We start from the raw sequence: 11,517 nt of genomic DNA on the forward strand, positions 1-11,517 counted from the left end.
TAACTCTGTGTGTCGCTGACTGATCGCCACAGGCAAGGATTAATCGGTTCCCAAATCGTTCTAAAGAGCCACTTTACCTCATCAACCTGATAGAGGATATTAGCGAAGCAAAATGCTTAATCGCTTCAGTTAACAACAACAACAACAAAAAAGAGCCTGATTTGGGTTCCTTTAAGTGCTCCAGTTTTAATTTTCCATGTTTCTGTCTGATGCAGTCCCAAGAGACATCTCCTTGGACAGTCCCTTTTCTTCTCTGTTGAAACAGGGCCTCTTTCTCTGGGAGTTCTCATTGATATCTTTAATTGTGAACATTATTCCCATGCACGTGACTCTCGGGTCTAAATCTTTTTATTTTCTACCTCCCCATCTTGGCTATTCACTCACAGCCTCATCAGAGTCCTCGGTGGTTACGTGCTCCCAGGGCTGAATATTTCCTGGGAATGTCTTCGTCTTTTCCAAGCTTGCTGTTGCTCTGCTGAATTTCCACCTTGTGCAAGAGATGTTGTTCAGACACACCAGACCATGAGCTTTTTCCTGAAAAATTGCCTGTTACTTCCTCTGAAACATCATTAGAATTTGCTTTTTGTTTTAATTTCCCTCAATGGCAATTTTCCCGTGCCTTTATTTTTGCCCAGCCTGGTGTTAATGGTTGTTTTTGTGCTCTCCCAGTGCAGGACACAGCTGCCTTCCCACTTCTGGATTGGACACAGGTCTCTCCTCCGGCTTTCAGGGGCAGGATCTGAGCAAGAGCTTGGACACTTCCAAGATAGGAAACCCAGAGCCAAGTGCCTCAGCTTCCACATGCATGCTGGCAGCCCAATAATTGGGTATTAAACCACATTTTACTGAACAATTTGGAGTGTCCCATTTGGGGTAAGCACCAGCTGGTGCTCCAAGCGCTCTGCTGGGACAAGCAGTTTGGAGCTGGACTTTGCTGATCCCCGTGGATCCCTTCCAACTCAGGATATTCGATGAAGTGGCGTGAATGGATTAATTTAAAATGTGCTGGGGTGGCTCTTTACATTCAACTGTGAAAACACTCAAGGAGAGAAATTCCTAGAACCAGCCTTTGCTCCGCTAGCAGTTCCCAGCCTGAACTGTTTCCAGCGCAACCACTGATCAAACCTACCCCGGTTTTCTTTTCAAGCTCCCCTCAAACAGAAAAAAAAAATCACAGCCAAGGGTAGAAAATTTGCCAGGCTCTTTGGGAGCGTGTTGGGAGTTTCGGGTGCTGGGGACGCCGGAGCCAGCAGCCATCCAGGCTTCTCCAAACTCCTAATTTTGCAGGGAGATCTCAAGCTAACGAGCTGTCAGCCGAGTGCCTTCGCACCCGAGGCAGCCGTGGGCTGAGCTCCTGGTTCTTTATACCTATTCCAGCAACTTCTGGGCTTTGCAATAAGCGTCTGCAAATCCAATTAGCGTCTTTCTTTGTGGCACTGGATGCTGGCAGAGATCCGCTGTGCTGCTGCCATCTACAGTAGGGCCAGTGCCAATGGATAAGAAACAGCTCTGATTTGCATATTCAAATATGCAAATGAGACGCGACAGCTCTCCTTCATTTTTGTTTGGGTTTTATTTTTTAATTTTTCTTTCCAGACTCTTGCCTCAAAGATCCTTGTCTTGGACTGAAAGGTGTGTGTTTAATCTGGCTTGGCCCATGGTAGGAGACCATGCCAAGGGCTGGTTCTGTCCCGTGAGAGTTGGGGATGATGGAAAATAAAGTGGAAAAAAGACTTTGCACTGCGCTTATCCCTGTCTTGGCCAGGGATGGGAAAGATTTCAGGGGTGTTTTCCCAGGTTCCAGCCCTGGGAAAGGACAACACGTTCTTTCTCTCTCCTGCCTGTGCACACCACAGATGCTTTACAGGCCGAACGTGGCTGTTCCTGGGGAGTGTGAGTAAAGGGGCGTTGAGATGAGTCCCGGTGCTCCAGTGGGGAAGGTCCGGACAGAGCAGCCCTCACTCAGGTGTCCCCAGTCACCAGACTGTCAGAAGCTGTGGCAGAGCCCACCCCAGCTCTTGGGATGATCTGAGGAGCAGGCAACTGCAGACAAAACTGCTCCTCGAGGCACCTCTTCCCTCCCCCTGGCTCCCTTTCTCTGCAGGAACGCAGCACTGACCCCCCAAACACACACACAGGGCCCCCCACCCTCCCCAGCAGCCCCTCCAGACCGTTCTCATGCAGCCTGAGATGCCTGAATTGCTCATTTTTCAGCAAAAGTTCTTTCCTGTACGTTTAGCATCCCTCACTGCGAGGTGGGCTGTACATCAACTGCACATCGACTGCAAGTCCCTGTCATGGTTTTGTATGTCTGTGCTTGTGGCTTGCCCTTCCTGTCTCTGGAGAAACAAGTTTGTTTCACTGTTTTTCATATTCATTATTATTTTCTCATTACTAATTTAGTTGCAGCCTTCCCTGCTTCCACTCTTGCACTGAAGACTATGACTTCTGTGGTCAGTCTGGGCTCTGAGTGGCTTGGGCACCAGCCAGGAAACAAGCAAGGCTGATTCCAGCACGGAAAGAATCAGGCAATGTAGAAAAACGATCATCTTGTAATAGCTCTAAAGGATTTAAAGATTAAGACACAAACCTCACATTTGAACGGGGTTTCTCTGAGAAAATTCACTCTTCCACTTTGTGCCCATGTGCAACGTGCCTGAGTGGAAGGATTCTCAAGTTCTGGATGTCAGTGACTTCACTGCCTTCTCTTACAGCTGCAAAGTGATTACAGTGGTCTTCACCCACTTCTGCAAAGCACATCCCATGAGCCAAGTGCTTGGTGGTGTTCCCAAGATGAACAAATCTGCAGCTGAAACCCAGAAATGGTGATATTTAGGTAAGAAGGGGCAGAGATCTTTCTCCTGGAGTGGACCAAGGCTTTGCTAACAGCACCGTCATGTCCTTGTGTGCAGCCTTGGAAAATGTCCTGAACCTGAAGCTGAGAAAGGATTTGGTTTCTCTGGGGGGGCCTGGGCACTGCTCTGGTCTGTGTCTGGCACAGGGTCACCTCAGGGTGACAGGGAGAAGCTGTGAGTGAGGGGTGAGTGAGGGCTGCAGCCACACCGGCTCCTGGTTTGTTAATCAACACTGGGATCCCTGCAGGGAATCCTGTGCCTGTTCCAATCAGCTGTTAACCCCAGCAGTGTTTATTCTTCTAAAAAATGATTTTCTTTTGCCTGTTGTCTGCCTTCTCCTTCTGCAGTTCACACTCCACACTGCAGTGTTCACAGAACATATTTAACACTGGTGTAGTGTAGCAAAAGCCCAGATTGTTAATAACCAAAAACTCTGATTGCCAAAAAGATACTCCTAGCAACTACTAGCTGCATCTGGGAAAAATTACAGACAGCTTGGAAATTCTTTAGTTCCTTATTAATGAAGGACTTTGTGAAAAAAACCCAACCCACACTGTAATACAGTTTAGCTTAACTAAGTTCTTTTGTGCCCGAGGAAAATCTAAATTATAGCATGCTATAGCTACTGAAAAATGCAGAAGGATTTAAATGTACAATAACCCTCCAAACCAGAAGGAAGAGGGAAAATTTTCTTAGTAAGTGGGAACACAATGAGAATTTATTTTATTCTTTCTGGATATTTAGTGCTGGTGAAAAGAGCCAGATGAATAGTCCCAAACACGTCACGTCCCTCGCAGATGCAACATGGGCAGCACAAGCGTCCTCGAACTGCCCCGCCAACGTGATCCAGTTCTGAATGAGCAGCACCAGCTTTCTGGGGGAGAAAGGAGCCTGTCACCATTCAGCCCCTGACCCCTCTGCTCCAGCCTGTTAATGAAGGGGCCTCATTAACACCAAAGGTGAGGTTGGCATTATAATGCGCCGCTGAAGTGACACCCATCAATGCTCGGGGGCTGGCTATTGAGGTGAGGGCACCTTCCCCTTGTGCTCTGCACACAGGGGTCAGCTTTGGCCAAGTGATGTAACGGCCTGGTGGTGCCAGAGCTGGCCACACCTGCCATAGGGAGAATTTCCCTGGCTGGATTTGTCCCAGGCTGAATGCAAACTGCTGGCACGAGGACAGCTGGAGAAGATGGGCCCAGGCAGTTCATGTGGCCACTGGAGCAAACACAATCGTGGGACAATAGGAGGAAGGGAGATTCACTGCTGAAATCGGTGTCTGCTCTGCACAGGGTGGCTTTTGGCTGCTGCCTAAGTCTTTGAAAGGTGCTCATCTGCATGCTCAGAGAGGCCACCTTGTGACTGGGGACTGTCACCCTCAGCAGGGTGACCTTTAGGCCACTGAAAAATACCAGATGGGGGAAAAAATAGCTTGAAAAATAGAACATGACAGAAGGAGATCAGTAGGGAAGTCTGACCAGCACCAAAGAGCCTGTTCTGAGTTGTGCTCTGGACTGAGGAGCCCACAAAGTGAGTAGGGATTGCTATCCCACATTACCTGGAGCAGCTGTGGCTGCCCCATCCCAAAGCCAGGTTGGACAGGGTTTGGAGCACCCTGGGATAGTGGAAGGTGTCCCTGCCCATGGCAGGGGTGGGACTGGATGGGCTTTAAGGTCCCTCCAACCCAAACCATTCCATGATTCTATGATTCTACAAGTACACTGAGATAGAAGCTCTCCCAAGGCACTCCCAGTGCTTGGAGATTCCTAGGGCTCTAATGTGGCACTCCAGTGGCTGCACACTCATGCTTACCCTGGTTCTGAGCATTCTGAGCTCTTCTCCTGTTGTGTGGAGCCTTCTCCTCTTGCATCTGGTGGTCCTGCCTATTTCCAACCCCAGTAATTCAGCCTGGCGGCTTTGAGAGCAACTGGCCTTTTCCAAGGGCAGTGGATCCCCAGCTCAGTGGTGTGTGATGCTCTCTGCACTCAGAGCACATTGTGAGACAAAACCAGAGCTCCTGGAGCTGTTTTTCAGAGCCTGTAGCATTCCCAGGCTCAGCCTGGAGAAAAGGAGGCTCAGTTCTGGTTCTGCACGACTCCCTGACAGGAGGGTGCTCTGCTCCCAGGGAACAGGGACAGGACAAAAAAACAGCCTCACGTTGGTCCAGGGGAGGTTTATGTTGGATACTGGGAAAATCTCTTCACAGAAAGGGTTGTAAAGCACTGGAATGGGCTGCCCAGGGCAGTGGTGGAATCACCACTGCTGGAAGTGTTCAAAAAACTGTGGATATGGCCCCTGGGGACATGGTTTAAGTGGTGGTGCTGCTGGGTTGGTGGTTGGACTCAATGATCTGAACCATTGTGATTGATTCTGTGATTGTATGAAACTATTAAGAATTTCTGATTTTTTTGTGGATTCTGGGTCAGCTGCTCCCATGACAGATTCCACTAAACTATTTTTCTGGAATGGTGTAAAAAGAGCTTTCACCTGTCTGCACAGCAACTGCAGGAGGGGTTGCCACATATGCAAATGTATGCAAACCACCCCTGCTCTACCTGGTTCAGGTACGATACCAGCTGAGATAGTGCCCCACGCTGCAGTGGGGGCTATGCCAACGTGCTGTGACTCAGGGCGTTTGGCTGGCCCTACCATGCTGAAATTCAGCCCACTGAAACTTCAGCTTTATCACTGCCATCATTACCTGTGAGACAGGAGTGCCCCTGATTGCAGCAAAACCATTTTTTAGCAGCGTGGCACATCTCGAACACCCTGGAGCTGGATTTTGTTGCATAAAAGCACAGCCAGTGCAGTTCCAAGGGAGTCAGGCTGGAATATAAAGTGACAAACACATGTGACAAATGTTGTTTTGACCAATACAGGGAGGACTGAGAGTTGTCGCTGTGGAGGCAGAGCTGTAACAAATTCTTTCTCTTTGTTACTCAGCCATCAAATAAGGCAGGTAATACCCTCTGATGAGTGAATCCACTGCACTTATAAACTTATAAACCATCAATATTTGAGCTGGATGGAGGATACAATCAATTTGGGCACGTTTCATGCAATTTTGGAAAACATTTCAGGTGCAGGCCACTTGGTTTGGGTGCCTGGGCATTTTTATAGGCCAGGAGATCTATTTTAAATACGTGTGAAATGTGTCACGAAACATCTGACATATGTGGGAAACATATTCCTGCACCGTCTGGGCGGCGTGTGAGGTCGCTGGGGAACAGCTTGAAAACAGCAATCATTTGCATATGGATATAGAGTTATTTATTTGGTGACACCGTCCCAGGGGAAGAGGGGCACGGCCCAGGTCTCTGTAGGTCACGGGCAATGTCAGGGATGTCGGACTTGTGAGGAGTAAAATTGTGAGAGCAAATACAAATGGCTGAAGTGTTTGTGCCTGGAAATTTTTATTTGATCCTCATAACAAAGTTTTGTGGAGGGTAAGAGGCAAAAAGAGGAAAATAGTGTTATTTCTGACCCTTTGCTCTGTAATATTTTAATCATTAAGAGTCATAGAATCACAGAATATCCCAAATTGGAAGAGACCCACAAGGATCATCAGTCCAACCCCTGGTCCTGCACAGACACCCCAGCAATCCCACCCTGCGCATCCCTGAGAGCGTTTGAGTTGGAAGGGACCTTAAAGATCATCTGATTCCAAATCTTAATTAGAATTAATCTATATCTCTGTCTGCCTGTAAGGATGGTAAATGTTATTTAATGTTACATGGGTAAATCGTGAAGCCTGATAGGATGATTCTTGATGAACAACACATGCAACTTGTTGCCATTTTTGCTCTATTTCACAGATTTGGGTTTGATTTCACTTGTCAGTGCTCTGGTGGATGTTAATACTTGGCAATATTAGGATAGCAAACAGCAAAATCTCACATATATTAATTCTTGCATTTTCACACGACAGATCTTCATTGATTAATTTTTAAATTGGTCCCAGAAAGCACTTAGTGAGATATTGCAATTTGCACTTTATTGGCATTACATGGCACTATTCCTGGCTCCAGCTCAGCAAAATATATTCTTAAGTGTAAGTAAGTGCCATTGATATCGATGGAATTATTCATATTCTTAAAATTAAACATATGCTTAAACATTTCAGTGAGCTGAGACAGCTGGTCTCTTGTTGAAGGCCTATCTAAATAAATGCAGCATCTACTGCAGATGGTGAAATTTATAACCCCATGCACAACTTAATGTTGAATATTTCAGCGTTTCGGGTAAAACTTTGTCGTTTGTTAAATACTTGTGCCAGTGAAGCAAAGTGTGACATTTCAGGACAGTCCAGTTTTACGTTTGAACACATCTGTGAAGAACCACTGCAGAACTGAGCTCATGAACAGGGAATGGAGCGACTGAGTGTTCACAGAAAGTGAGCAAAAAAAAAAAGTGGAGACTGACCCTAATTGAAACCATGTTTTGAGCTGTAATGGGAAGGCACAGAAAAATTAATCCTTCCATTTTAGGTATTTTGATAGCAGCCATTAGTAGAGAGTTGAAGTTATTCGAACCACTTTGCCAGACAGAAGGGAGCTGCTTGTTTTTCTTCTGCCAGCAGCAGTGGGAATGTCTTCCCAAGTGGAACCAAACCATGGGGGTTTATAGAAACAGCCAAAGGGATTATTTGATCTTTTGATTAAAACCTCATTTTTTGGTCAACTGGTTTATTTGCCTAGGTAATGGCTGTGCTTTTCCTTCCCCACATCTCCGTGATCCCTGGTCAAACCCAGCCCTGGCTGTGGGTGCAGCTCAGACAGAAGGACACAGGCAGGGACCTCGACACCCTGCAAAAACAGTGACAGAGTATTCCTTGGAATATAGTGACAGTATTCCCTGTCAGCTAGTCAGGACCTGAAGCTTCCACCTTTCCAGAACAGCCACCAATATCTGGGAAATCCTGGCATTTATGGTTAATTTTGTCTTCTAAGAAAAGTGGCCAGCAAGGATGTAGGGAAAACACTGGGGGGCAGGAAAATAAAGGAATATCTTTCCTAGCAGTTCTGAAGTGGCTGGGACAGGATTGCTGGATTCAGAGTTGGAAATCCTGTGTCAAACCTCAAAAGTTACACTCAGAGTTGAAAGGACAAGACTTTTAAAAGGAATAATTCTTGGAGCTTCTCTCTTTCCTTCCTGGGTTTCTCAGCCCTTTGTGTTCATGGTTTCAAACTTTTGACTGCAGACACAGGAGATTAAAACTAAACATAAAATCAAAGCTGAATCAATGTTGGTTTCACATGACTCCAGCAGAAGGCTCCTTAAATCAGTCCTGAAGATTGCCAGGCTGTCACCAAAATCCCAGGACTTTGAAACATTCCCTGTTTCAAAACTACCCCGTCCTTTCTCTCTGAGACACTTAACAAATAAAGATCTTTTCCAAAAGGCATAAGTGACACTCCGGTGAAGCAATTTCTTTTCCTGGCATTGCTATGAGCAGGGACCGAGTTATTATTAATTACTTTTGCATTATTTATGCAGGTCCATGAATGTGCAATATCTTTTACAGATAAATCACTCTGCCTTGAAAAGTTTCCAGTCTGCGAGCCAAATCCTGGGAATCTGAAACAGCGGGAGGCAACTGGTGCAGCAGAACAGGTAAATGTTAATCCCCGATGCTGCAGGACTGGTGCCTTATCAAGGTTTTTCTTTCATTTGTGTTGCAATTGCACCAAATAGACTCAACTGATGCTGTTGTTTCCCAACCTCTTTAATCTGATATCAGCTGACAGGAGCAGCCTTCATCCTCTTCCTCATTCCCTCTCCTCCTCTTGCTTCTCTTTTTTGTGCTTTATGCAGCCACATGGAGAACCAAAGCAGGGGAACGATGTGGCAAAAATAAGGAGAGGTTTCTTTCTGGCCAGTCCAGCCCAGCCCCCTGAGCACCGGGGTTTGCAGGCCCTCCTGCCCTGCCTTGTTTTCCAGTGCTGAGCTGGTGTCACACCCGTCACACCCACACGGCCGCGGGTCCCGGGGCACAGGGAACCCTCACAACTCCCCAGGGTGTCGAGAAGGGGCCACTGCTGCCTCTCACCCTCTGAGGACTCCCCCATTCCCTGTTCTGGCCATCCTTGCAGGACCCCTGGCAGTTTTTAGTGGTGTTTCTCAGCTCTGCCCCACAAACTGCAAGCCGTGGCTCCCCGGCAGGAAGGACAGAGCATCCCCAGCAGCTCGGGGACCTTTTGGAGGTGCAGACCCAGCCTCAGATAACCCTGTGCAGCCCTGGGGATTTCCAGACCACCGTCACACGCTGGTTTCAGGGCTGCTTTGCTTTCTCAGGCTGCAGCTTGGAGCAGGAGGCCCTGCCTCGGGCGCTGCCGCCCTTTTAAAGCTGCTTTGTGGGTTTCTTTTCTTCTCTCTCTCTCTCTTTCTTTTTTTTTTTTTTCCCCAGGTTCCCAGGGCTGGGGATTCAGCTTCTGGCCTCATCCAGAAATCCCCGAGGGTTTCAGATCCCCACGAGGCCTCTCAATGTCTTGATCTGCTTGAATAGGCATTTTTAACGCGGCCCCGGCTGTCATCGGGGCCTGTTACAGTCACTCAACTGCAGCAACATTGTTCTCCAGGCAGCAGCGCCGGGGACACCTCCCTTATTTCCATACTGCACGGGGGGATTTGGCCACTGGGCCGAGCATCCCACCGGGGCTCGGTGGCCGGAGGTGGCCAATTAGCCCCGCTCGCCCACGGCCCGGCCCTTCATCCCCTCGGCCGCTCTCAGCATCTCCGGCCCGCGGGGCTGCTGGCGCCTGTCCATCTCGGCGGGTCCTGCCGGAGGTGAAGGTGACCCCCTTTTCCTGTGCCAGGGGCTCCCTGGCAACGCCGCCTTTTCTTTGGAAGCGGCCTCCTCCACCCCCTGACGGGGCTCGGGGCTGTGAAAGCCCCGCTGCACTTTTGAACTTGCTGCCGGCGCGTTCAGTGGCTGCGCGGGGCAGCGGCGGCGGCGGGGCCGGGCCCAGCGGGGACCCGGTGCAATTGCCCAGAAGTTATTAATAGGCTGAGGAAGAATGTGATGGGCCGGGGAAAGGGTGAGGAGGGGGAAGAGCGACAGGGAGGGTCAGCGAAAGGGAGACGGGGTGATGAGGGGAGAGGTGGGAGTGGGGGCACGAAGGGGAGACAAAGAGGCAGAGAGACGAGGTGGGCACCAGCACGGGCAGACAGGGGCATGCACAGGCTGGAGATGCGAGTTCCTAGTGCCCTGCACCTTGTGCAGCTGTCTCATGGGTGGCCGTGCTGCAGGAGGGGTGTCTGAGCCCGGTGCTGGGGGATGGAGAGGACGGAGGGACCAGGCCTGGGAGTCCAGTCCTTGGCAAGGCATCCCTCTCCCAGGATGAAATATTGCTCGGGGTTCATGAGCCAAATTTGCCATCTAGTGGCCCCGGGGACCATTGCAAGAGGGAGCGACGAGGCAGCCGCGGCCGTGGGAGAAAGCACTGCCCATCACCTTCTCCTCAGGGACAAACCCCTGAGTGCTCCTGCTTTTGCTTTGCTCGCAGGGGCCCAAAAGTGGTCCCTGGAGTGACATTACTCTGGTGTGGCTGCGTTGCAGGGAGCCAACCTCAGCCGCCCTGCCAGACTCGGTGCTCCCCACAGACAGTCCCTGCGGGCTGGGCCAGGACTCAGACCCACCAAAAGGCTCATCTTGTCACAGTGAGCAGCAAGGTTTAGGGAACAGGAGAGTGTCCCATAGCTGTGAGAGCAATTGTGGAGACAGCCTGGAAAGCACAGCAGTTTCTTTTTCTGAGGCTCCTGCAAAGGTAACAGCATTTCTCTTTAATGTCACAGAATCCTAGAATCCCAGAATATCCTGAGCTGGAAGGGACCCTCAGGGATCATCAGTGCAGCCCCTGGCCCTGCCCAGACACCCCAACAACCCCAGCCTGGGCATCCCTGAGAGCGCTGTCCAAACGCTCCTGCAGCTCTGGCAGCCTCGGGGCCGGGCCCATTCCCTGGGGAGCCTGGGCAGTGCCCAGCAGCCTCGGGGGGAAGAACCTTTCCCTGAGCTCCATGCCCAGCCCTGACCCAGCTCCAGCCGTTCCCTGGGCTCCTGTCCCTGTCCCAGAGCAGAGCTCAGCCCCTGCCCCTCCGCCTCCCCTCGGGAGGAGCTGCAGCCCCCAGGAGCCTCCCCTCAGTCTCCTCTGCTGCAGCTGAACGAGCCAAGTGCCCTCAGCCGCTCCTCAGACCCTTCTCCAGCTCCGTGTCCCTCCTTTGGACACTCTCCAACAGCTTTGGACCCTTCTGATCTTGTGGTGCCCAGAGTGCTCCCAGCACTGGAGGTGAGGCTGCCCCAGTGCAGAGCAGAGCAGGACAATCCCCTCCTTCAGCCAGCTTTGACCATCCTGGCTCCTTACCTCATCTTGCCCCCAGACAGCCCTTCCAGAAAGCAGAGGAGTCTCCAAGTAACCTTTGTGGCCTTTGGAGACTGTCAGAGCCGGGGAGGAACAAGGGTCACTGGGGGTTGAGGAGGGGGAAGAGCGTGGGGCAGAGCACCCCCGGCCCTGGGCTAGCAGAGCCTCTTTTGGGCTGTCACCCAGGATTTCTCTTTATAAACAGCTCTCCCTAAGTCAGAGAGCTTTGGCCGCCCTGTCTGTGGGAGTGACTAGCAGATAAGAGGATGTGGTGCAGTCAGAGGAAAAAAAAGCTTCAGTATAAG

Source organism: Corvus kubaryi, unplaced genomic scaffold, assembly GCF_017639235.1.
Source record: "Corvus kubaryi isolate FWS band 111438036 unplaced genomic scaffold, C.kubaryi_AGA036_p1.0 121, whole genome shotgun sequence".
Lineage (NCBI taxonomy): Eukaryota > Metazoa > Chordata > Aves > Passeriformes > Corvidae > Corvus > Corvus kubaryi.